Genomic DNA, 25,186 nt, shown 5'->3' with positions numbered 1-25,186 from the left:
AGCCCTGGAACAAGCACATAAGGATGTGGAGGAAGGGAAGGTTCCTGCCCGAAAGAGAGAACGATGAGCTGACACGCGCCCTTGGAAACAAAGAACACGTCGGACGAACACGGGGCACAAAAGGCTCCGTTCCGTGGAAGTATGGCTTTCCTGCGGAAAGGAAGAGATTTCCTGATAAAAGCCATGAGAGGAGAAAGGCAAGGGAAACAGACCGCATAGCGTCCTTAGAGGAATCTATGAGCACCATGAAAGCCCAATTAACCATAGTAACCCAAGTACTTACATCCCAGATGGCTCAGGGGCAGGCTATAGATCCTGCATTGCTCAATGCTATCGTCCCGCTGCAATCTCAACACCGGAAAAGCAGTGTGGCTTCCACTCAGCAGGTGGATAATGATGATAATGACCAGGTGGTCGAGCCTCCTCGCTACCCCCCGTGGATGATCTCACTGAGAGCCGTCCTTGCGAGCTGCATGTTAAAGTTTTCAACCTATCCTTCAAGGCGGCGGTCGGCATCCTCTTACCTACAAGGACTTACACCATTGCCGTCCGGTCCAAGACGACTTTGTTGTTGTGATGGTGGATGAAGTGTTGAGAGATTATGAGGAGTTGGTGCTTGAGCACCCTGCAGGTGAAGATGGGGAAATCAAAGAACTGGGAGAAGCCCGCAGAACCACCGTGCAATGGCGGAAGGAGAACATTGTGTTTCCAGGTGAGAAGCCACCAAGCAGGCTACCTCGTCCGCCTCCTCCGCCACCTGCGCAGTCTCCTCCACGTAATGATTCTCCTATGTGCGATGATGATTCCCCTGTGCATGAGCAGTCTCCTCCGCGTGACAATACTCCGCCGCCTCCTCCTCCTCCTCCTCGTCAGGAGACTCCGCCGCTTCCACCTAAGCAAAAGAGGAAGCTAACCGCGGCACCTCCTACAGCTCCGAAGAGATCATCAACTCCGATGAGGGCATAGACTCCAGAGTTGTTACCACATGAGCAGACTGATGAGCAAAAGGCGTTTCTTGCGCCGAAGAAGACGTTTATTGCACCACATACAATGAAGCACTTTGCCGAGATGAGAATAAAGAGAGCTGAGCCGAGAAGTGATTATGACCGCTCTCTTGGACAGTCCTATAGAGCAGGCAAAACAAAAAATGTCGCCCAGCTTGGGCAACAGAGTAATCAGTCGGTACCCCACTTCGTCATGCATTCCTATGATGATCCAGAGACAGCATCGATGATCGAATGGGAAGCTAGAGGTCATGGAGCAGATGTACAGTACCAAGATTACTATCCTACGGCTGAAGTCGTCGCCAACAAGTATAGATACAGATATGATCTTATCAAACCTGGCCAGCTCGCGCATCTAGGTACTTAGATGCGAAGGTTGCATGAATGGTACTTGGTGGCCTATCGAAGGAGTGATCGCTACCTCACGGTGCATGTTAGAGATGAGCATTACTTTCGGGGGCGGGAGGAGATAAACCTTGAGTTCGAATAACTGTTTCAGTTATTCAATCAAGACGCCCGCGACAAATCTGTCATCAGTTGCTACTGCCTGTAAGTGATTTTATTTATGTAATTAAGTCTGTAGCTCAGCTCATTCAGTTGCACTAACAATTATCCTCACTATATTCTTTGTGTACGCTATATATTAATTATGCAGAATGAAGAAGCTCGAATGCAAAAGAGGCAAGCTCGCGGACATCATCGGGTTCATTGACCCAAACACCGTTCATGAAGTTACGGTTCGAGAGTACACCAAGGACACAGAGGACAACATGCTAATGTTTTTACAGAAGCAAGCTAACAAAGAAGATATATTCTTTCCTTACAACTTCAAGTGAGTGTTATAACATACATTATGCTTGTGAAGCTTCCACTTTATTCTCCTAATCATTGAGTTATGGTTGTGCAGCTTTCACTTTATTCTCCTAATCATGGAGCTTAAGAAAGGAGTCGTACTTGTCATGGACTCGAAACGTAAAGAACATGCGGAATGGACGAACATGGCTACCATCCCCCAGAGGTAATTTCAATCAATTTTGTATCGGCATCTTCATCTGTTCGACGATATCATCAACTAATCAATAACTCATTTACTCATTTTTTTCTTTGTCGGGCAGGGTTTGGAAACGGTTCATCAATACTATTCCGGGTAAATGGAAACCGGAGCTTACATTTAAAGATTACCCTGTAAGTAGTACTATATATATAGCTATGTCTTTGATTCTCTTTGATATTTTCTTTCAATATGATGCTTGATTATTAGTTTGATCGAACTATTTTTTCGTAAAGTGTATGAGGCAGGAAGTCGGGAATAACTTATGTGGATACTACGTCTGCTACTTCATTCGTGACATGGCAACTCACATGGATGTGGAGGACTCTATACACCACACTCGTGTACGTGAACAATATTTCACAATTAATCTTATTACCATCAATTGTATTGAGTTCCATTCATATATATTGATCTCCTTTTTTAAATATAGATGATACGCCTGCAGGACACTCTCATAACGGAGGATCGCATACGAGCAGTTAAAGAGGAACTCGCGGGATTCTTTTTTAACGAGGCCATTGCCCCAACCGGAGAGTACTATCGGAAGTTCGTAGATCTTGATTGTCTTCGTAGTCGTTAGGCATATGAGATAGATTTAGTAAAGAGGTCCGACTTTATATTGTAAATATGCATGCATTACGTGTACTATTGATGATGTCTATATATTCATGACGATGTTTTGTGGTTTCTTGAATGATATATGCATTTCTGAAACTCTGTCACGGCAGAGAAACGCCCAGTTTCTCTGCCGCGGCAGAGAAACGCTGCTCCACCCTAAACCTGTGCCGCAGCAGAGAAATAGCAATTTCTCTGTCGCAGTAGAGAACCTCCAGGCCCGGTTCGTACCACGAACCGGGGCCAAAGTCCCTCCACCGTGAGCGCCCTGGCCGCACCACGTGGCAATGCCTTTGAACCCGATGCAACTTTGAAGCGAGACTAAAGGGGGGGCCCTTTAGTCCCGCCTTGTTGGTCCCGGTTTGAAAATCGGGACTGAAGGCCCAAACGAACCGGGCCTGTTGCCCCGTTTTCCACTAGTGTATGTGAATGAAACACAAGGTGATAAAATAAAGTCATGAATGTTGTTTACGTACATTGCTCCAAAATTTTGGTCACATGGTGGGTATTCTGGCGGATGAACTCGCAAACGTAGAACCCGCATAAATTATTCCCGTCCTCTTGCCTGAAGCACTTTACAAGAACAAAGTTCAATCAAAATAATATATAATCAAGAATGATAATAATGGTATTGAAACTAGAATCAAAGAGATGCGCGGCCTAGCCACAGTAGTACTTACTGGTACATGTTTTATTCGAAGCTCTTTATTCTGTAAACCCGGAGACTTGTTGGCAAACCGCTTCCAAGCCTTGTGGATGTTATCAGCCATGTCCCCCCACGCCTCAAGGGGCTCTTCGAGTCCATGACTTCTACTACCCCGGTGTCGGGTTCAATGACTAGCAGGATATAGTGAAACCTGCAGACACATATGCATAACTCATCAATTACTTAAAACATGGATTAAGCGAAAAATATTTAATGTGTGAAGACAGTAACACTCACGCGAAGTTGTAAGGAAATAGTATTATCCTTTTGTATGAGTTTTTCCTTAAGGCATATATCAAGTTATTCTACGTGTCCTTGGGAGAGTTGTCGACAGTATACCTATTCACGGTATATGGGTCAACAAACCCAAGATCATAGATTTGCCCCTTGCGGCATTTGCAGATCTTCATTCTGCATAATATAGATAGTTATATGCATGCAATGGACGAGCCGCGTGGTAGAGACTTAATTACATAAATAATACTTACAGACAGTAGGCAATCAGCAGAGATTTGTCGAGGGCATCTTGATTTAATAACTGAAATAATTCACAAAATTCGATGTTCATCACGTCAGTTCGCCCGTAGTGCTCATCTTTGATTGCCACCATGATCTAGTTCTGACCGTTCTTACATGCATCCAAGTACCAATTATGTATTCTTCGGAGTTGTGTTGATAGATGAGGCAACTCCTCAGGTTTGACAAGAGGTTGCCCGTACTTGTCCTGGTATGCTATTTGGACATCACCCGTGATCATGAATTCGATGCGGCTTAAGTACTCAGGAATACTCATACCGGCCGCATCTGCCTCATCTTTGTATAGGCTTACCATCGTTGGATCAAGGCACTTCAGGACATCGGGATACACTTGGTGCGGGGGGCACGAGTTTTTCTGGGTTCCAAGCTAGGGAACTGGTTTTCCTTCTTCCTTACTTTTTTGCCACCACTCTTCTGTTACCACAATTGACTTGCGAATAGACCGGTCATAGTTCGATGAAAGACTTGGCTCAGGTTGATGAAGGTTCTTCAGTAGTTTCAACTTCTTTTCCTTGGATATAGCTGGCTCGGGCTCGGGCTTAGGCTGGGGCTTTTTCTTTCCAAACATGGATTTCATGTGTTGTTCCTTTGCGATCTTGTCATTTTCCTCATCTGTATAGTCATAAGGTCTCTTGGGAGGAACCTTAGGCACTCTTGGGAGGGGCTCTTGTTTGCGTTTCGGTGATCGGTTACAACTCATTGCCGTAGCGGTCCACCTTTTGCTCTTAGACTGAGTGGTGGGCTGCGGTGGCAGAGAAGGCTCACGCGGCGGCGCAGAAGGCTCACGCGGCGGCGCAGAATGCTCACGCGCCGGCGGAGAAGGCTGGCGCACTGGAGACGGCTGCATCGGTGGAGAATGCTGGCTCGGTGGAGACCTTGTTGGTGCCTTCCAACCCGGAATCACAATGAATTCCTTTCGCCATAGAACTGTAGTGTTCTTAGCTTCTCCCAGCTCTAGCAAATCCCCTTCACCGGCAGGATGGTCAAGCCTCAGCAGCCCATACCCATCCATAACTTGATCCACCCCGGCAACAGCGTAGCTAGGTGGAACCTGTTTGAAGTGGTATCTTTGATCAGGTACTGGTGATACGTCTCCGATGTATCGATAATTTCTTATGTTCCATGCCACATTATTGATGTTATCTACATGTTTTATGCACACTTTATGTCATATTCGTGCATTTTCTGGAACTAACCTATTAACAAGATGCCGAAGTGCCAGTTCCTGTTTTCTGCTGTTTTTGGTTTCAGAAATCCTAGTAACGAAATATTCTCGGAATCGGACGAAATCAACGCCCAAGTTCCTATTTTCACCGGAAGCATCCAGAACACCCGGGAAGGACCAGAGGGGGGGCACTGGGCCCCCAGACCATAGGCCGGCGCGGCCCAGGCCCTGGCCGCGCCGCCCTATGGTGTCATCGCCCCTTCGACCCTCCTGCGCCGCCTCTTCGCCTATTTAAAGCCCCTGGATCGAAAACCCTGATAAGTTCGGCGAAAACCACAGAAACCTTCCAGAGCCGCCGCCATCGCGAGGCCAAGATCTGGGGGACAGGAGTCTCTGTTCCGGCACGCTGCCGGGCAGGAAGTGCCCCGGAAGGCTTCTCCATCGACACCGCTGCAATCTCCACAGTCATCTTCATCTCCCATTCTGCTCCCATGAGGAGGGAGTAGTTCTCCATCGAGGCTCGGGGCTGTACCGGTAGCTATGTGGTTCATCTCTCTCCTATGTACCTCAATACAATAATCTCATGAGCTGCTTTACATGATTGAGATTCATATGAGTTTGTATCACAATTTATCTATGTGCTACTCTAGCAAAGTTATTAAAGTAGTTCTATTCCTCCTGCACGTGTGTAAAGGTGACAGTGTGTGCACCGTGTTAGTACTTGGTTTATGCTATGATCATGATCTCCTGTAGATTATGAAGTTAACTATTGCTATGATAGTATTGATGTGATCTATTCCTCCTACATATGCATGAAGGTGACAGTGTGCATGCTATGTTAGTACTTGGTTTAGTCTTTTGATCTATCTTACACTATAAGGTTACTTAAATATGAACAAATTGTGGAGCTTGTTAACTCCGGCATTGAGGGTTCGTGTAATCCTACGCAATGCGTTCATCATCCAACAAAAGTGTAGAGTATGCATTTATCTATTCTGTTATGTGATCAATGTTGAGAGTGTCCACTAGTGAAAGTGTAATCCCTAGGCCTTGTTCCTAAATACTGCTATCGCTGCTTGTTTCATTGTTTCTTTGCGTTACTACTGCTGCAATACCACCACCATCAACTACACGCCCGCAAGCTATTTTCTGGCACCGTTGCTACTGCTCATACTTATTCATACCACCTGTATTTCACTATCTCTTCGCCGAACTAGTGCACCTATTAGGTGTGTTGGGGACACAAGAGACTTCTTGCTTTGTGGTTGCAGGGTTGCATGAGAGGGATATCTTTGACCTCTTCCTCCCTGAGTTCGATAAACCTTGGGTATCCACTTAAGGGAAAACTTGCTGCTGTTCTACAAACCTCTGCTCTTGGAGGCCCAACACTGTCTACAGGAAAGGAGGGGGAAGTAGACATCAAGCTATTTTCTGGCGCCGTTGCCGGGGAGGAAAGGTAAAAGGTACTCACACTCCGGACCTCGGCTACCAAGCTATTTTCCGGTGTCGTAAGTACTCGAAGCTATTTCCTTTAGATCCTGCAATTGCAACTTTTTGTTTCTTGTTTACACTAGTTTGGCATAATGGACAAGAATGAGCTTCTTATTCTATTTCCTGATTTAAAACATGGATTGTTTGATGCGAAAATTAAAAAACCTATGGAATCTTATTTGCATGCTGGTAGTAATATTAGTATGAACGCTTTGAACACCATTGTTGATAATAATATAGAAAGTTCTAAGCTTGGGGAAGCTGGTTTTGATGAGCATGATATTTTTAGTCCCCCAAGCATTGAGGAGGAAATTTTCTTTGATGATACTTTGCCTCCTATTTATGATGATTATAATGATAGTAGTTTTTTGTTGCCACCTACTATGGAGAGTAAATTTGATTATGCTTACAATATGCCTCCTATATTTGATGATGAGAATAATAATGATAGCTACTTTGTTGAATTTGCTCCCACTACAACTAATAAAATTGATTATGCTTATGTGGAGAGTAATAATTTTATGCATGAGACTCATGATAAGAATGCTTTATGTGATAGTTATATTGTTGAGTTTGCTCATGACACTACTGAAAGTTATTATGAGAGAGGAAAATATGGTTGTAGAAATTTTCATGTTACTAAAACACCTCTCTATGTGATGAAATTTTTCAAGCTACACTTGTTTTATCTTCCTATGCTTGTTACTTTGTTCTTCATGAATTTGTTTATTTACAAGATTCCTATGCATAGGAAGCATGTTAGACTTAAATATGTTTTAAATTTGCCTCTTGATGCTCTCATTTGCTTCAAATACTATTTCTTGCGAGTGCATCATTAAAACTGCTGAGCCCATCTTAATGGCTATAAAGAAAGAACTTCTTGGGAGATAACCCATGTGTTATTTTGCTACAGTACTTTGTTTTATATTTGTGTCTTGGAAGTTGTTTACTACTGTAGCAACCTCTCCTTATCTTAGTTTAGTGTTTTGTTGTGCCAAGTAAAGCCGTTGATAGAAAAGTAAGTACTAGATTTGGATTACTGCGCAGTTCCAGATTTCTTTGCTGTCACGAATCTGGGTCTACCTCCCTGTAGGTAGCTCAGAAAATTAAGCCAATTTACGTGCATGATCCTCAGATATGTACGCAACTTTCATTCAATTTGAGCATTTTTCATTTGAGCAAGTCTGGTGGCCTAATAAAATTCGTCAATACGAACTGTTCTGTTTTGACAGATTCTGCCTTTTATTTCGCATTGCCTCTTTTGCTATGTTGGATAAATTTCTTTGATCCATTAATGTCCAGTAGCTTTATGCAATGTCCAGAAGTGTTAAAAATGATTGTGTCACCTCTGAATATGTTAATTTTTATTGTCACTAACCCTCTAATGAGTTGTTCTAAGTTTGGTGTGGAGGAAGTTTTCAAGGATCAAGAGAGGAGTATGATGCAACATGATCAAGGAGAGTGAAAGCTCTAAGCTTGGGGATGCCCCGGTGGTTCACCCCTGCATATATCAAGAAGACTCAAGCGTCTAAGCTTGGGGATGCCCAAGGCATCCCCTTCTTCATCGACAACATTATCAGGTTCCTCCCCTGAAACTATATTTTTATTCCATCACATCTTATGTGCTTTTCTTGGAGCGTCTGTGTGCTTTTGTTTTTGTTTGTGTTTGAATAAATTGGATTACATCATGCTTGTATGGGAGAGAGACACGCTCCGCTGGTTCGTATGAACACATGTGTTCTTAGCTTTTAGTATTCATGGCGAAGTTTCTTCTTCGTTAAATTGTTATATGGTTGGAATTGGAAAATGATACATGTAGTAATTGCTATAAATGTCTTGGGTAATGTGATACTTGGCAATTATTGTGCTCATGTTTAAGCTCTTGCATCATATACTTTGCACCCATTAATGAAGAAATACATAGAGCATGCTAAAATTTGGTTTGCATATTTGGTTTCTCTAAGGTCTAGATAATTTCTAGTATTGAGTTTGAACAACAAGGAAGACGGTGTAGAGTCTTATAATGTTTTCAATATGTCTTTTATGTGAGTTTTGCTGCACCGGTTCATCCTTGTGTTTGTTTCAAATAAGCCTTGCTAGCCTAAACCTTGTATCGAGAGGGAATACTTCTCATGCATCCAAAATACTTGAGCCAACCACTATGCCATTTGTGTCCACCATACCTACCTACTACATGGTATTTTCCGCCATTCCAAAGTAAATTGCTTGAGTGCTACCTTTAAAATTCCATCATTCACCTTTGCAATATATAGCTCATGGGACAAATAGCTTAAAAATTATTGTGGTATTGAATATGTAATTATGCACTTTATCTCTTAATAAGTTGCTTGTTGTGCGATAACCATGTTCACTGGGGACGCCATCAACTATTCATTGTTGAATTTCATGTGAGTTGCTATGCATGTCCGTCTTGTCTGAAGTAAGAGAGATCTACCACCTTATGGTTAAGCATGCATATTGTTAGAGAAGAGCATTGGGCCGCTAACTAAAGCCATGATCCATGGTGGAAGTTTCAGTTTTGGACAAATATCCTCAATCTCAAATGAGAAAATTATTAATTGTTGTTACATGCTTATGCATAAAAGAGGAGTCCATTATCTGTTGTCTATGTTGTCCCGGTATGGATGTCTAAGTTGAAGAATAATCAATAGCGAGAAATCCAATGCGAGCTTTCTCCTTAGACCTTTGTACAGGCGGCATAGAGGTACCCCTTTGTGACACTTGGTAAAAACATGTGCATTGTGATGATCCGGTAGTCCAAGCTAATTAGGACAAGGTGCGGGCACTATTAGTACACTATGCATGAGGCTTGCAACTTGTAAGATATAATTTACATGATACATATGCTTTATTACTACCGTTGACAAAATTGTTTCATGTTTTCAAAATCAAAGCTCTAGCACAAATATAGCAATCGATGCTTTTCCTCTATGGAGGACAATTCTTTTACTTTCAATGTTGAGTCAGTTCACCTATTTCTCTCCACCTCAAGAAGCAAACACTTGTGTGAACTGTGCATTGATTCCTACATACTTGCTTATTGCACTCATTATATTACTCTATGTTGACAATATCCATGAGATATACATGTTACAAGTTGAAAGCAACCGCTGAAACTTAATCTTCTTTTGTGTTGCTTCAATGCCTTTACTTTGAATTATTGCTTTATGAGTTAACTCTTATGCAAGACTTAATTGATGCTTGTCTTGAAGTGCTATTCATGAAAAGTCTTTGCTTTATGATTCACTTGTTTACTCATGTCATATACATTGTTTTGATCGCTGCATTCACTACATATGCTTTACAAATAGTATGATCAAGATTATGATGGCATGTCACTCCAGAAATTATCTGTGTTATCGTTTTACCTGCTCGGGACGAGCAGAACTAAGCTTGGGGATGCTGATACGTCTCCGACATATCGATAATTTCTTATGTTCCATGCCACATTATTGATGTTATCTACATGTTTTATGCACACTTTATGTCATATTCGTGCATTTTCTGGAACTAACCAATTAACAAGATGCCGAAGTGCCAGTTCCTGTTTTCTGCTGTTTTTGGTTTCAGAAATCCTAGTAACGAAATATTCTCGGAATCGGACGAAATCAACGCCCAAGTTCCTATTTTCACCGGAAGCATCCAGAACACCCGGGAAGGACCAGAGGGGGGGCACTGGGCCCCCAGACTATAGGCCGGCGCGGCCCAGGCCCTGGACGCGCCGCCCTATGGTGTCGTCGCCCCTTCGACCCTCCTGCGCCGCCTCTTCGCCTATTTAAAGCCCCTGGATCGAAAACCCTGATAAGTTCGACGAAAACCACAGAAACCTTCCAGAGCCGCCGCCATCGCGAGGCCAAGATCTGGGGGACAGGAGTCTCTGTTCCGGCACGCTGCCGTAACGGGGAAGTGCCCCCGGAAGGCTTCTCCATCGACACCGCTGCCATCTCCACCGCCATCTTCATCACCGCTGCTGCTCCCATGAGGAGGGAGTAGTTCTCCATCGAGGCTCGGGGCTGTACCGGTAGCTATGTGGTTCATCTCTCTCCTATGTACCTCAATACAATAATCTCATGAGCTGCTTTACATGATTGAGATTCATATGAGTTTGTATCACAATTTATCTATGTGCTACTCTAGCAAAGTTATTAAAGTAGTTCTATTCCTCCTGCACGTGTGTAAAGGTGACAGTGTGTGCACCGTGTTAGTACTTGGTTTATGCTATGATCATGATATCCTGTAGATTATGAAGTTAACTATTGCTATGATAGTATTGATGTGATCTATTCCTCCTACATATGCATGAAGGTGACAGTGTGCATGCTATGTTAGTACTTGGTTTAGTCTTTTGATCTATCTTACACTATAAGGTTACTTAAATATGAACAAATTGTGGAGCTTGTTAACTCCGGCATTGAGGGTTCGTGTAATCCTACGCAATGCGTTCATCATCCAATAAAAGTGTAGAGTATACATTTATCTATTCTGTTATGTGATCAATGTTGAGAGTGTCCACTAGTGAAAGTGTAATCCCTAGGCCTTGTTCCTAAATACTGCTATCGCTGCTTGTTTACTGTTTTACTGCGTTACTACTGCTGCAATACCACCACCATCAACTACACGCCCCCAAGCTATTTTCTGGCACCGTTGCTACTGCTCATACTTATTCATACCACCTGTATTTCACTATCTCTTCGCCGAACTAGTGCACCTATTAGGTGTGTTGGGGACACAAGAGACTTCTTGCTTTGTGGTTGCAGGGTTGCATGAGAGGGATATCTTTGACCTCTTCCTCCCTGAGTTCGATAAACCTTGGGTATCCACTTAAGGGAAAACTTGCTGCTGTTCTACAAACCTCTGCTCTTGGAGGCCCAACACTGTCTACAGGAAAGGAGGGGGAAGTAGACATCAACTGGCGGTAAGGCATAACCGATCGTCGCCTTGAGCGTTAAGTAGCCCATCGTTTTGAAATGTAGATCACAAGGTGTCGAATCTATGATAAAATCCACAGGGTAGAGAGGAGCCATCTGCAGATCCACAGGGGAGGGAGGAGCCATCTGCGGATTCACATGGGAGGGAGGAGCCATCTGGGGATCCACATCTGCATCATCACCCGGAAGCTCCGTGGAAGCCATGCTGCTTTTCCGCTGAGATCCCTGGCCGGTAGCACCGAATGCAACTTCTTATATCTGCTGATTAGCTTGAGGTTGGCTGACCGAGCCTGACGTTATCATCCTCACTTGCTCCTCTAGCTTAGCAATGCGTTCTTGAACCACATCTTTTTTCCTATGACGGCTTCTATCGGGATATTTCTTTGTTTCTGCAGGAAACCCAATACACCACGGCTTGCCACCTGGTACGGTTCGTGTTCGTCCTGGGTGTTCAGGATTCCCAAGGGCGCGTGTGAGCTGGTCCTTCTCTCTTTCGGGACGGAACTTCCCCTCTTCAACTTCCTTTGCAACATTTCCAAAGGCTTCGATGGGAAGTGGGTTTTCCTTATGTCTTTGTGTATATATACAGAACCCTTGTGCGTCCAACGTGCCCCCATGCGCGTAAAACCAATCCCTTGACCGTTGGTTCCATTTCCGTACCTCTGGCTGGATCCCCTTTCTAATTAGGTCATTCTCCCATTTCTCCCACTTAGGCATGCCAACCTTGTAGCCTCCTCGCCCCATGGTATGGAAGTACATCTTATGAGCAACATTTATCGTATTGGTGGCTGACCTTCTCTTTGCCCTCTCCGATGTCTTGTACTTCACAAATTCCTCTCAGTGGTCTTTTATCTTCTCATAAGGGCCCTTGAAATCCGGAGTCTTCTCTTGCTTGACAAAGAAGTTGTCCAATTTCTTCTTGTAGTCGTTGAACTGTAGTTTCATCTTCTTAAGAGCCCACTTCTTGACTCTTCGATGTACGCTATTCAGCTCGGGATCCTCGGGGTCTGGCCTGTCATTCTCACTATCAGAGTCAGCTGGCTCCAGTAAGATGAAATTTACTAGGACCTTCCTAAACATCAGATTTTTTGATCTCGTGTCGACATAACTAACTCCTTCGCCCCCCTTTGCAGGTTTCTTCCATTCTTGAGTGGTGATCGGGATGGTGTCCCTTACAATAACTCCGCATTGACTTGCAAACTTTTTTGCGTGATCCTTGGGAGAAATCGGTTCGCCATCTAGAGAGATTTCCGTGATGGTGCACCTTTCATGGTCTTCCATCTTTCTGGCCGCGCCTCGTTTAGTTCTGCCAGTAGAGTTTGTTGATCGGGAGGTCTAAAAGAAGAAACAATGTTAATATATGTATATGCACAAATCTGGAGGCTTGGTTAATTAGTATATATACACCTCGGCGCCGTGAGCTTCTCCCTCGCAGTCGTCACCTTCTCCCTCACCGGAGCCATCTCCACAGTGGTCTTGCTCATCTTCCTCACCGGAGCCGTCTCCTCGGGTTTGCTCGTCTCCCTCGTCGGATTGGTTTAGGTAGATAGAGGTGATATCGTCATCATCACGGATAATCTCCTCGACGAGGTATTCTTTTTCTAGGTTTCTGCAAAGACTTACAAGTTATTCTAATGCTATCAACACAACGAAGCAGTAATTAAGAATAATGCTCAATACATGATCAAAATATTAATTAGAGTTACACATATATATAGGTACTAATTAAGGATAATGCTCAATACGTTAATCAAAGTTCTGAGTTACACATATAGCTCGGTCGGTCCCTAATACATCAATAGAACCTCTCAACGGCGCCAACCGGCTCTTGAGCAGCGCCGGCTGAACCCCCAAAGCCACGGAACAACAACATGATCATAGCTAATATGAGATCCCTGCAACACACACCATCCGCCCGTATACCTGGTCTCTAACAAATACAGGTAACGGAGAACGTGCTCGTCCTCCTCTGTAATATGCTGAGCTACCACCTCCGGCGGCGCCGGCTCCCTCTGAAACAACAGTGGCCCATGCGACCTCCACCAGAGAATATTCGGGTCGACGACGGGACCCGGATTTCGCACCAAGGCGCGCGCCCCGGAAAATAACACCTCCCAGTGCCACCCCGGCGGAGCCCAGTCCCGAACTTCCCCCATCTGCTGCATCTCCTCTAAAATTGTCCTAGCTCCACGACGCGGCGGGCGCGACATCGTATGCAAACTAACAAATATAATATTGAATTTGAATAAAGTAACTAAATTTTGTCTGACACATACTAATAAAGTACTTATGAATATGAATCAAAGTAACTAAATTTTGTCTAACACATACTAATAAAGTACTTATGAATATGAATCAAAGTAATTAAATTTTTTCTAGCGCATACTAATAAAGTACTTACTACTTTTTTCTAACACATACTAATAAAGAACTTACTACTTTTTCAAACTAAATAACTAAATTTTCTATCTAAATAACCTAACTAAATTCTCTAACTAAATTTTCCTAATTAAATTTTCCATCTAAATAAACCTAACTACATAAAACCTAACTAAAATTTCTAACTAAAATTTCATAATTGAAATCTAACTAATTATCTAATTAAAACCTAAATACGTTAAAACCTAACAGATTTAAATCTAACTAAAATCTAACTAATTTTCTAACAAAACCTAAAAAATTTAAACCTAAAATGAACTAACTAAAACAAAAAAAAAGAGGCCAGGGGGCGGCGCCCTCACCTTGCTCTCTCTGCCGGCGCGGCGGGCATAGGGTTGCGGGCGGCGCGGGCGCGGTGGAGGGGCCGGTCGGGCGTCGGGCGGGGCAGCGGCGTAGGAGGGGGCCAGGAGGCGGCGGCGCGCGGATGCGAGGAGGAGCAGCGCGCTGGCGTGCGGCGCGCGCGGGCGGAGAGGACGCGGGAGGAGGCAGCGCGAACGGCGTTGGCAAGGACGGGTGGCGCGGGATGAGGCGGCGGTTGCAGACGGCGACGCGCAGAAAATTTGGGCAGCCTCACGACGTCCTTTTCTCTCCTCGCGCGCGGTCGATTTGGGGAAGAAGAGGGGCGTGCGCGCAGTTATAAGGGGAGAGACCCTTTTGCACCTGTTCGTGGCTGGAACTGGTGCAAAAGACCCTTTTGCACCGGTTCCAGCCACGAACCGGTGCAAAAGGTCAAAATTTTGGCTCCACTTTTTTGCATTCTTTCGCGCGGTTCCCGCCTCTTTTCTCTGTTTCGCGCGGGATCGAGTTCCCACCACGATGCTGCGCGGTTCCCGCCATGATCCCGCGCAGGACATTTTCCCGCCACGACGCCGCGTGGGACATTTTCCCGCCCCGAGCGATGGATATCATGCCCGCCGTTTTGAATATAGTTTGAAACGAGTATAAAAAATTAATAAATGATCCAAACAACGCGAAACCTTCGCATGCTTTCATATTATGTGTCATACTTGCAAGGAAAAATAATAAACTTGGATAGTTCCAGCCATACGTCGCCATGCGGGATATTTTCCCACCTCGGCGCCGCGCGGGACAGTTTCTGCCACACGATGCCACGCGGGATCGTTTTCGCCACACGTCGTCGTGCGGGATATTTTCCCGCCACGACGCCACGCGGGACAGTTTCCGCCACACGACGCCGCGCGGGATCGTTTCCGCCACACGTCGTCGCGCGGGATATTTTCCCGCCATGTGACGCAGCGCGGAGATTTCCCGCATACACGCAGTATATAAATAGTACGTCCCCGTCTCTCCCACTTCACTCGTCACCGAACCCTAGCCCATTTCACAATGCCCCCAAAGCCGCACCCGCCGCCGGTGGAGGTGGACCCGCAGCTAGCGGAGGTAGAGGAGTGGGAGGAGCTACAGCGGCAGGAGGCGGCAGCTAGGAGGGCAGCAGCGAATGAGGTGGACCCGCAGCTCGCAGAAATAGAGGAGTGGGAGGAGGCGGCGCTAGCGGCTACCATAGAAGAATTTGAGAGGCGGAGTCTCCAGGAGCTGCATAAGCGGCCGCGTGTGGCGGATCTGGATAGTGAGGAGATGCATAAGCGTCATCGTGAGGAGGAGCTGCAGCAACAGCTGCAGCAGGACGCGGTAGCCACGAGGGCAGCAACGGATGCGTGGAAGAACTAGCTAGTAGAAGATGATATTTTAGTTTAAATTTAGTTCATGTTAAATTTACAAAAAGTCGTTGTCGTTGTTCTAGTTTAAGTTTAGTTAACATATCTTGTTAAATTTCAATAAAGTCGTTGTCGTTAGTTTATATACCCCTTTTATCCCGGTTCCTAGCTTGAACCGGTGCTAAAGATGGTGGATTAGTTTATATACCCCTTTTTATCCCGGTTCCTGGCTTGAACCGGTGCTAAAGATGGTGGATTAGTTTATATACCCCTTTTTATCCCGGTTCCTGGCTTGAACCGGTGCTAAAGATGGTGGATTAGTTTATATACCCCTTTTATCCCGGTTCATGGCTGGAACCGGTGCTAAAGATGGTGCCCCTTTTATCCTGGTTCCTGGCTGGAATCGGTGCTAAAGATGGGGGGGCTAAATCTAGGGGAGGCTTATCTGATGTTTTCCTTATCTGGGGGGGGGGGGATTATTTGGAGGCACATTTCTATATATAGCCCCTCCGGGGAGAGTAGAGAGAGCAGCCTGAGAGCAGAGAGAGAGAGGAGAGGCAACGACCAAGAAGGAAAGAGCCTCTCCGACGAAGTTTCTCGAAGATGTCTTAGATGGCTGGCCGTCTTAGACATCTTCGGAAGCTTCGCCCGAGTAACTCTTCCCACAAGCAAGCTAGGAGTCCCGCTCGGAAGCTGCTAGTATACACCCAATAACCAGTAGCTCAGGGTAAGGAGGGCTTCCCGGGAGCTGGTATATATAACCCGACGACGACGTTCTTGAAGGAAAGAGCCTCTCCGGTGGAGCTTCTTGTCGAGGGTACTCCTCGCCAATGCCCTCCGGTAGGGGCTTAGGGTTGATGGAATCCTGTAGGCTGACACGAGACATCGGTTCACAGACAAGCGGGGAGAGCGATTTACCCAGGTTCGGGGCCCTCGATGAGGTAAAACCCTTACGTCCTGCCTGTCTGTTCTTTGATTATGATGACAATGGGTTACAATGGGGTGCCGAATACTTCGGCTGAGATCTAGTCGAGATTGCTATTGCTAGGGTTACCTAGCTCTAAGCTTTTCCGGGCTCAGATTCTTAAGATTGTTCCTGTTCTTCGGCAGCCCCTCTCCTGGCCTTTATATAGGAGGCTAGGTCTCAAGGGTCCTAACCGAGTACGACTAGGTTTACAGTAGTTTAGATCCAATCTTTCCTTGTTTGTTCGCTTCCTTGTCTTGCCCGTCAAGGAATCTTCTGGTGCGCCGACCTAGTGGCCCATCTCGCCTTCAGGTATCTTCATGGGCCTCCAATTTGTCAATACCGGATAGGGCAATACTGGTTACCCGAAGGGTAATGCCCACGTCAGTAGCCCCCGAGTGTCTAGCCGAAGATAATTTGGGTAGAGACTAATGCATGTTTTCTCCTGACATTCTTCTCCTTCATTGTTCTTGTTCATCTTGATTATGCTTCATCTTCTTTTTATCGGGTGCGCGTCAGCGCTCCCGATGGGAGTAGCCCCCAAGTCTAGGTACGGATGCTTGCAATCCGTGCGTAGACTCAAGTTGTACTACTCGAATACTTTCTTCTGCCGAGTTTTTCGCAAGTCTTCATAGGTCATCCGATACATTTTCTTTACGGAAAGGATAATGAGTAACGTGCCCAACTTTTGTTGGTTAACTACCGATGGCAAAACAACGTTACTCTACACAGAATCAAGTCCCCGGGCATGATCCTGGAGTGCAAAAAACTTTTAATGGGTGTGCATCACATCCTCCCGATGGGAGTAATTAACGAGTCTGGGTACAGACTCAAACTTTTTCCCTTCGACTGCTTATTCTGTCGAACCTTCTTTTTATCGGGTGCGTGTCAGCACTCCCGATGGGAGTAGCCCCCGAGTCCAGGTTCGGATGCTTGCAATCCGTGCGTGGACTCAAATCCTTCATCCGATGACTTTTTATGTTTCCTTCGAATGCTTCCAATTTATGACGTCACTGCTGACGTGTAACTGCTGCGGGCTGATTTGACGGGTCCTGGCATGACGGGCTAGCCCTAGTTCTGTGCAATCATTTTTTTTAGGGCTTGACCACTATATGCGTAACGATCGAGGTGGCTCCTCGATTTTCGCGCAATCGTGGGCGTAGTGGGCTGTCAGTTCCTCCCCTTCCTCAAGCGCCACGTGCTTACTTAACTCTTAACTTCTCCTTAAAATCTCCAAAGGGCAAAAAATTCCCAATCTTCTCCACGGTTCCCGCAGCATCTCCTCATTCTCCCCCTTCTTCCTTCTTTCGCCATTGTCGCGCCGCCACCACAGCTTTTTCAATCTTCCTCAGATCTCGCGATGGTGAAGAAGAAGAATACTGCCGCCGCCGCTAGCTCCACCAGCAGAGGTGCCGCCGCCAAGTCCTCCTCTTCTCTTCCGAAGGGGAGCGCTCCGAGCGCCCCTCCCCCAGCTCCGGCGCCGCCAGCGCCGTCGAGCTCAATGGTCAAACCTGGGGACTGGGTAGCTTCAACCGTCACCAAGCGTGACGAGAAGAGGTCCCGGAGCTTAGGATTGATATCCTCCAACGCGGGAGATGTGATCCTTCCAGGTGCGATTTCTCGGCCTGATCCTCCTGCCGGATTTTCTGTGATGTTCTTATCTTTTCTTCACCGAGGCCTTTCGCTCCCCACTCATGGATTCCTCCTCCATCTCTTGCGGACGTACGAAATCCAATTATGGCAACTTACTCCCAACTCAATCCTCCATGTTGTTGTGTTCATCACCCTTTGCGAGGCGTTTTTGGGTATTGAACCTCATTTCGGGCTGTGGAAGAAGATCTTCTATGTGAAGAGATACAGCAGTAGTAATGGGTACTTTGTCACCGGAGGAGTAGGTTTTGTTGCTCGCTCAGAAGTCAATTACTTTAATTTCCCAATGAGAGAGTCCGTGCAAGGATGGAGGCTGAAATGGTTTTACGTCAAAGATTCCTCGTCACCCGAGTGTCGACTCCCCTGCTATGCCGATGTTTCTGAAGCCAAGCCCAAGGACTCTTGGAAGAACATTCTCTTAGCCGACGAAAGGGCCTCAGCCGAAGAATTGTTCGCCAAATTCCTTCGAATCAAAGAAGCTGACGGCCAAACTATGATTGGTACGGAGGTGGCAGCAGTATTCCTGAAGCGCCGAATCCAGCCAGTCATGGCCAGAGTTCACCCGATGTGGTTGTACTCAGGTCCAAAGGATGAGACCAGGATTAATGCTGCCGATCTATCAGAGAAAGATTTGCTTGATGAAGTCCGTCGCCTTACTTCCTTCAACCAGGAAGATTCGATTCCGCTGATCTCTTCTTATGCTCCCCTTGACGTTGATCATCCACCATCAGGGGTATTTTCCTTTCTTCACATCTCTACTATAGCTTCTTGCTTAGCCGACATAATTAACTTTGTTCTTACTTGTCATTTTTCTTTGCCAGATCCCTATGGCTTCTGAAAATACACGTGATTCACCGGATGATACTTCTGAGGGGAGAGGCTCCTCAATCCCCGTAGATTTTCACACCACCGAGCAAACAGGTCTAGAGGATGAATATAATGGTCCGATGGATCTTGAAGTTGCCCATGCTGATCTTCCCTCCTCAGCCGATAACACTTGTATCGCAGATGGATCAGTGCGTAACATCGACACTGATCGTGATACTTTTGTTGATGCAGCTGCGGAAGGGGCCAGAGCTTCTCCTGCGAAGAGGTCAACGGGCGGCTTTGCCGATGAAGATGATCTCTTCTACATGTAAGTAGTTCTTTTCTGAAAGTTATGCTTTGCCTTATTTACTTTTCACACCCTTTTTATAATCATAGTCGACCATTTTCCTTTGCAGTGACGAGGGCTTTATCGAGCCTCCGTCTAAAAAGGCCAAATCTGATGCTGTCTCGCCGGTCGTGGTGGCTTTCGAAGTTTCGGCTCCCAAGGCTGCCCCCATGGCTCAAGCATCGACTGCTTCTTCCCTTTCCAAAGGGAAGGATATTTCTCCAACTACTGCTACCGCGGTCCCTTTTTCTGTAAGTCCTCTTCTGATCGCAATACAGATTTCTTGGAGCATGCCTTGTTTGATTGTTTTTCTTTCTTTCTTAAGGACCTGCGAGGCGTTATTTCTTCTCTGGAGGTTTTCGCCTCCCGATTCACTTCACTAGAGGCTGACAAAGTTCGACTGCAAGAGGAAGTCGAATCTTCTTCCTCGAAACTGGACGCCGCAGTCAAGATAGCTGCCGCGGCTCGCCAAGAGATTGATTCTCTGAAGGAGGAACTGGCCAGACTGAGAGAGAAGCTGAAGGAGGAGGAAGCATCCAGGCTGGTGGCTGAGGCTCGAGCAGCCGAAAAGGATGAAGTCCTTCGTCAATCTTCTTTGGCCTTGCTTGGTAATTTCTAACATACTTCTGTCAAATGACGTACTTATGGATTCAAACTTTTTGTTAATGACTGAATTTTTTCCTTCCTTTTCACTGCAGAGGCAGCAAACATCCCTGTCGATGCCCTGGAGAGAGTTCCAAATAACTCCCCAGCGAATGCTGTATCAATGATTCTTGCTTCTCACCAGCTTACTCAAGAGCTTCTTGTGAAGGGGAAGGGTGCCCTGGCACGGATGCACTCGATGATCTTCCCCAAGATTAAGCAAGAGAAGACCCTGGGACAGCTGATCGATACCTTTGCGGTTGACACCAAGGAGGTCATCGAGGTATTCAAGCGTACATCGCGCACTTTTGGTGATGTCCTTGCCTTCCAGCTTATGATGGGTTACGGCTTTAAGGGTGACATCGAGGAAATGACTAAGGGTCTTCCAAAAGAGCAAGACGGGCAACCTGTTGATTTGAGCACCTTTAAGGCGTCTGCTCTTACTTGTGCCCGTCAGCTCCTTGAACTAGTTTCATCAAGGAAGTCGTCGGCTGGCCCCAGTTTATCGACTCAAACCCAGCTCCCTTGATTCTTGTAACAAACTTGTGTCTTGAGCTGATGCGAAACGTTGCTCTGCCGCAAAACTCATGCTTGTAATAAACTCCGTGCTAGCAGTGTTGTTAGCACACTTTTGTTATGATATCACTTTCTTGCACTTCTCCCGATGGTAGTTATTTTGGATGTTCGGCTGTACCATATCCATCACCTCTTTATAATCAGTATTTTCTGCAGGTCTTCCCAGTACCCTCGTTTGCAGATGACTCGTCGGGTGCTCTTCCTGAAAACGATCGGATCCAGCGCATGAAAGACCGGATCACGCAGATGGAAAAGGACTTACGCAGCACTTATGCCTTAGCTTCCATCATCAATAAAAAGAGCGAGATTGCAGCCGATGTGGAGCGGTACATTCTTGGCGAGCTGCATAAGGCTACCGAAAGTTTAAACTGTAAGTTTCCTGATCCCTTTGCCTGTTTGCTAGCAACTTCTTGTCTGAGTTTTTACTAATTCTTTTGGCAGTCATAGCGTTGAACCATGCGGAAGAGAACAAGCGGATACACGAGCGAGTGCATGCTTTGACTCAGCTTTCCTCATCCGAAGAGATTTTCTGGCGGGAACACTCGAAGGCCTCGGCTGTCGTCAAATTTCAGGATCGAGTGCAACAGGTCCACCAGTTCTTCGACAAGTGCTACAGGGCTATGAGGGTAGTTTGGAAAACAATGTTTCCTCTGAATGCAGTTCCCCCTACCCTTTTGACTTTGATGTCTGAATTTGGAAACGCCAAGAAGGTTCGGGAGCTAGTAAGATCTGAAGTCTTTGGAGGGGCCAAGTGCACGCTTGCCCTTGTGCTTGCTTGTTATCCTTCAGCTTGCTTGTTGTCTATCGCCAATGCAACTGGTGAATTCGAGGAGTTGTACCCGAAGGTTTTAGCACCTGCCCATATAATTGTCGACAGGCTTGAAGAGATGTCGAAGGTACCTGAGGAAAAGGAAATTCCGCAAGGGTGATGTAAAGGCGTAAAATTACTTTTGTAAATTGTATTGGCTAGTCCATCCGAGTGTTCGGATTTTTGAGCCGAAACTTTTTATCTGGTTGATACATGAATATGTACTTTTACCATGCCGTTGGCAAATATTCAAAGGAGCGAAGCTTAATTGCCCGTTGGATGTATGTGTACTAGTTGGTTAGCAAATCATTATGAGTGATCAGCTCGTGTTGCAGGTTTTGCTAAACCTGTTGTATGCGCAACTTTGCTTTCAACCGTTTGTAAATTTCGACAGTCATTCCCGAATTTTTCGGGTGTAATGATTCTGCCGATGAGCCAGTTGCTCTCTGATATTTTCATAAGTGAAATATCGAGCGTGGGTTGTGTGTAAGTTTTCCAAACTCTTGCTTTGTACGGCACTCGTAGAGGCATCTGAAGCAGAGGGGAGGATTAATGTCCTTTATTCTTCTTTGCAGTGCTCGTAGAGGCTTTTGCCCTGGGCGCTATCTTCCGCCGCGCGTTAAGTTATGCCGTTACTTGGCGGCAGCACGGTCACAGATGCTTTAGATGACTGCAATACTTTAACAAGAATCGAAACTTAAGTGTTTATTGAGAAGGTAAATACGAAACTAGAGGGCGAAAAACAAGAGGCCCTGTGTAAAGTAAAGGAAAAATTTAAAAACTAAGGAAGTGTTTTATCAAGGAAGCGGTTCTTCTCTTCTTCAGAGGCATCTTCCGATTTCTTTGCCATGCTGATGGTTGCTGCAGTGCTGTTGATTTCGTCAGGTGCTTGGGCAGTGATTGTTAGCGTCTTGCCGCCTCCTATCTCTTCTGCTTTGGCCACTGTCGAAACTTTTTCAGCAATCCTTTGGAAGTCACGATCACAATTGTCCGAGCGCGAGAAGCTTCCGTAGACTGTGATGTTTGTCCCGTTGTTCCCTGGCATCTTCAGCTTGAGGTATGCATAGTGTGGTACAGCCATGAACTTGGCATAAGCTGGTCTCCCGAGTATGGCGTGATACTGCGATTCCCAATTCACGACTTCAAACTCGATCTTCTCCTTCCTGAAGTTGTCGGGTTTGCCGAAAACGACGTTCAGGTATGCTTTGCCAAGAGAGTACGCTGGTGAAGTAGGGAGTATCCCATGGAAGCGAGTATCTGAGTCTTCCAACATTCTCATGGTGATCCCCATACTTTGAATTGTGCCAAGGAATATCAAGTTGAGTCCACTTCCTCCATCCATGAAGACTTTGCTCATCTTAAACCCTCCTATCTGTGCTTCGACCACTAGGGCAGCGTGCCCTGGCTTTGGTATAGTCATCGGGTGGTCCATTCGACTGAACGTGATTTCCTGAGACGACCATTCGACATATTCAGGAATGTTTCTGGCCTGCCTGCTGGATAAGTTCATGCATATCGAGGATCTGCCGACAATCCCTGAGTAGGTGGCTAGACTTTACTTTTCCATCCTTAGAATCGGTATAAGAATGTAGGTAGCAAGGGGCGTTGATCTGTTCAGCGTAAGGCAATTTGGGGGTTCTCTGAGGTCGTGGTTTATAGTTGCCACGGTTCCCAGAGTCGTTCCGATTACCGTCCTGCAGATCGTCTCGCCTGTTGTCGTACCGATCATCCTGTCGATCAGAGTAACCTGCAGCCACCAAGTTATTGTCATCGTAACTGCGGTTCTTCCTTCTCTTGTTCCGATCCCTTCGGCCACCCAAATCATTTTTCGGCTAGTCATCCTCTTCATCGTCACTGCGTTGTCGTGGCTTTCGGACGTTGTCTTCACCATCGGCCCAGCTGTTGGCGATTTCCATTAACTTGGTTATGGTTTTCGGCTTCTTGCGCCCAAGTTCTTCTATATAGCTTTCACGTCGGATGCCATCACTGAAAGCGTCGATTGCTCTGTCGACGGATACGTCTTCCGCAGCATTCAGGAGTTTAGTGAACCTCCCGATATATGCGCGCATCGATTCTTTCTGCTTTTGCTGACAGTGCTGTAACTCCTCGATCCCGACGGGTCTTTTGTAGGTTGCTTGAAATTTAGCGACAAAGGCTTCTACTAGGTCATCCCATGACTTGATGGAACCCTTCGGCAGCCCTCTGAGCCAGGCTCGTGCTGAGTCCTTTAGGTAAAGCTGCAGGCATTGCATTGCTGCTATCTGATTCCCTTTTTACAGAATTACTGTCTGCAGATAGTCCTCTATCCAGGACCTCGGTTCCTGCTGCCCATCATATTTGGCGGCGTCGGTAGGTGTAGGTTTGAACTTCTTGGGTGGCATCGCCTCCCGAATTTTGTAGCTCAAACAATCGGCTCCTCTAAGCTCGCCGTCGTTCTCCTGGGTCTCATCCGAAGAATCACTGTCAAGTTCTTCTCTGATGGCGCGTCGTCGCCTTGCTTTGTCGATCCTGCTCTGTGTGATTTCGTCTCGAGCGTCTTTTGCACGATGTTTTGACCCGTTGGTCTGCAGGGTCTTCTCTTTCGGTGGAACTAGATTATGTCCTAATATCGCAAGACTCTCCAAAGCGCCACGGTGGGCCTGAGCCATGGATCCTTCGGGACGCTGGTTAATGAGGTATGCTGCAAGATTGGCTGTTGCTCCTGCGACGGTTTTTGGCCGTGGCATGCCCGCGGTGTCCGTGGTCATAAAAGACTTGGTCAGGTTTGATGTTATCTCCCTTGCGTCATCTTCCGAAAGCCTGGACATCCTCGATCGATGTTTGCCTCCTCCGTGGGTACTTCGGGAGGCACTCCCCTGCGAGGCCCTTCGTCGTTCGCTGGACCGGTCTGCCGCAGATAGGTGTTTCTCGAGGGTGGCTTGCTCCTTAGACAGGCGCTCCTGATTTTTCTCCAATATGGAGCGGTAAGCGTTGAGTGTGCCAACCGTGGTTCCCGCCGAAAGCGGTGTGTTGTTGAGCACGGCTGCCTTGGCTGCTGCCCACTCTTCTTCTGTAATGGTGTGGTCGCTATTGTCATTGCTGGCGCTATCCCCAAAACTAGCCCGCCTGCTGGAATGGGGGGTGCGTTCTCCGTCTCCTCTATTGGCGATGTAGACTTGGAGGGGCGCCACTCTTCGGGTGTCTCCTCGGGCGACGCTATCGATGCTGTCCTCTCCCGACGAATAGTAGGCATTGCAGATGAATGGCATGTCGCTTGACCCTAGTCCATGCCTGGTGTCGCAGTTCATGTAGTAGTACGAGGTCATCTCCGAGGGCACGGGGTCATCAGATCCAACCGACATGGAGGATGCCGAACGAGGAGTCGATGGCGCGGACAGACTCGACGGGTTTGTCAGGCCAGCCGAAAGGTCGGGTGTCGATGAAGCGCTTGGGCTTGTCGATCTGGAGATAGGAGCTTCCAGCAGCCGGAGGATTCCTTCTGAGTTGACGTTGTAGTGGACGCTCCCGAACGCCATCTCCATGTTGCCTTGCAGACCGGAGAAGGTGGAGCGAGATGATTCGCTGTGCGGGGTGAATTCGTAGGAGCCAAAACGGATCGGGCTTCCCAGATGAGGTGATGATGGTGCTGATGAAGCTGCTGATGACATGACGGGTTCAGCCGATGTCCGATCTTGTGCCGACAGGGTTCCCACAGACGGCGCCAATTGTCGAGGGTACTCCTCGCCAATGCCCTCCGGTAGGGGCTTAGGGTTGATGG

General features: G+C 46.5%; 1 pseudogene; it reads left to right on the top strand.

Moving 5' to 3' along the window:
• Positions 1-4,895: 4,895 nt before the first annotated feature.
• The window catches only part of LOC139838279 (protein neprosin-like), a 39,304-nt pseudogene continuing 19,013 nt past the window's right edge, over positions 4,896-25,186 (top strand).

Source organism: Lolium perenne, chromosome 3 (assembly GCF_019359855.2).
Source record: "Lolium perenne isolate Kyuss_39 chromosome 3, Kyuss_2.0, whole genome shotgun sequence".
Lineage (NCBI taxonomy): Eukaryota > Viridiplantae > Streptophyta > Magnoliopsida > Poales > Poaceae > Lolium > Lolium perenne.
This window is presented reverse-complemented; position numbering and strand designations above follow the sequence as displayed.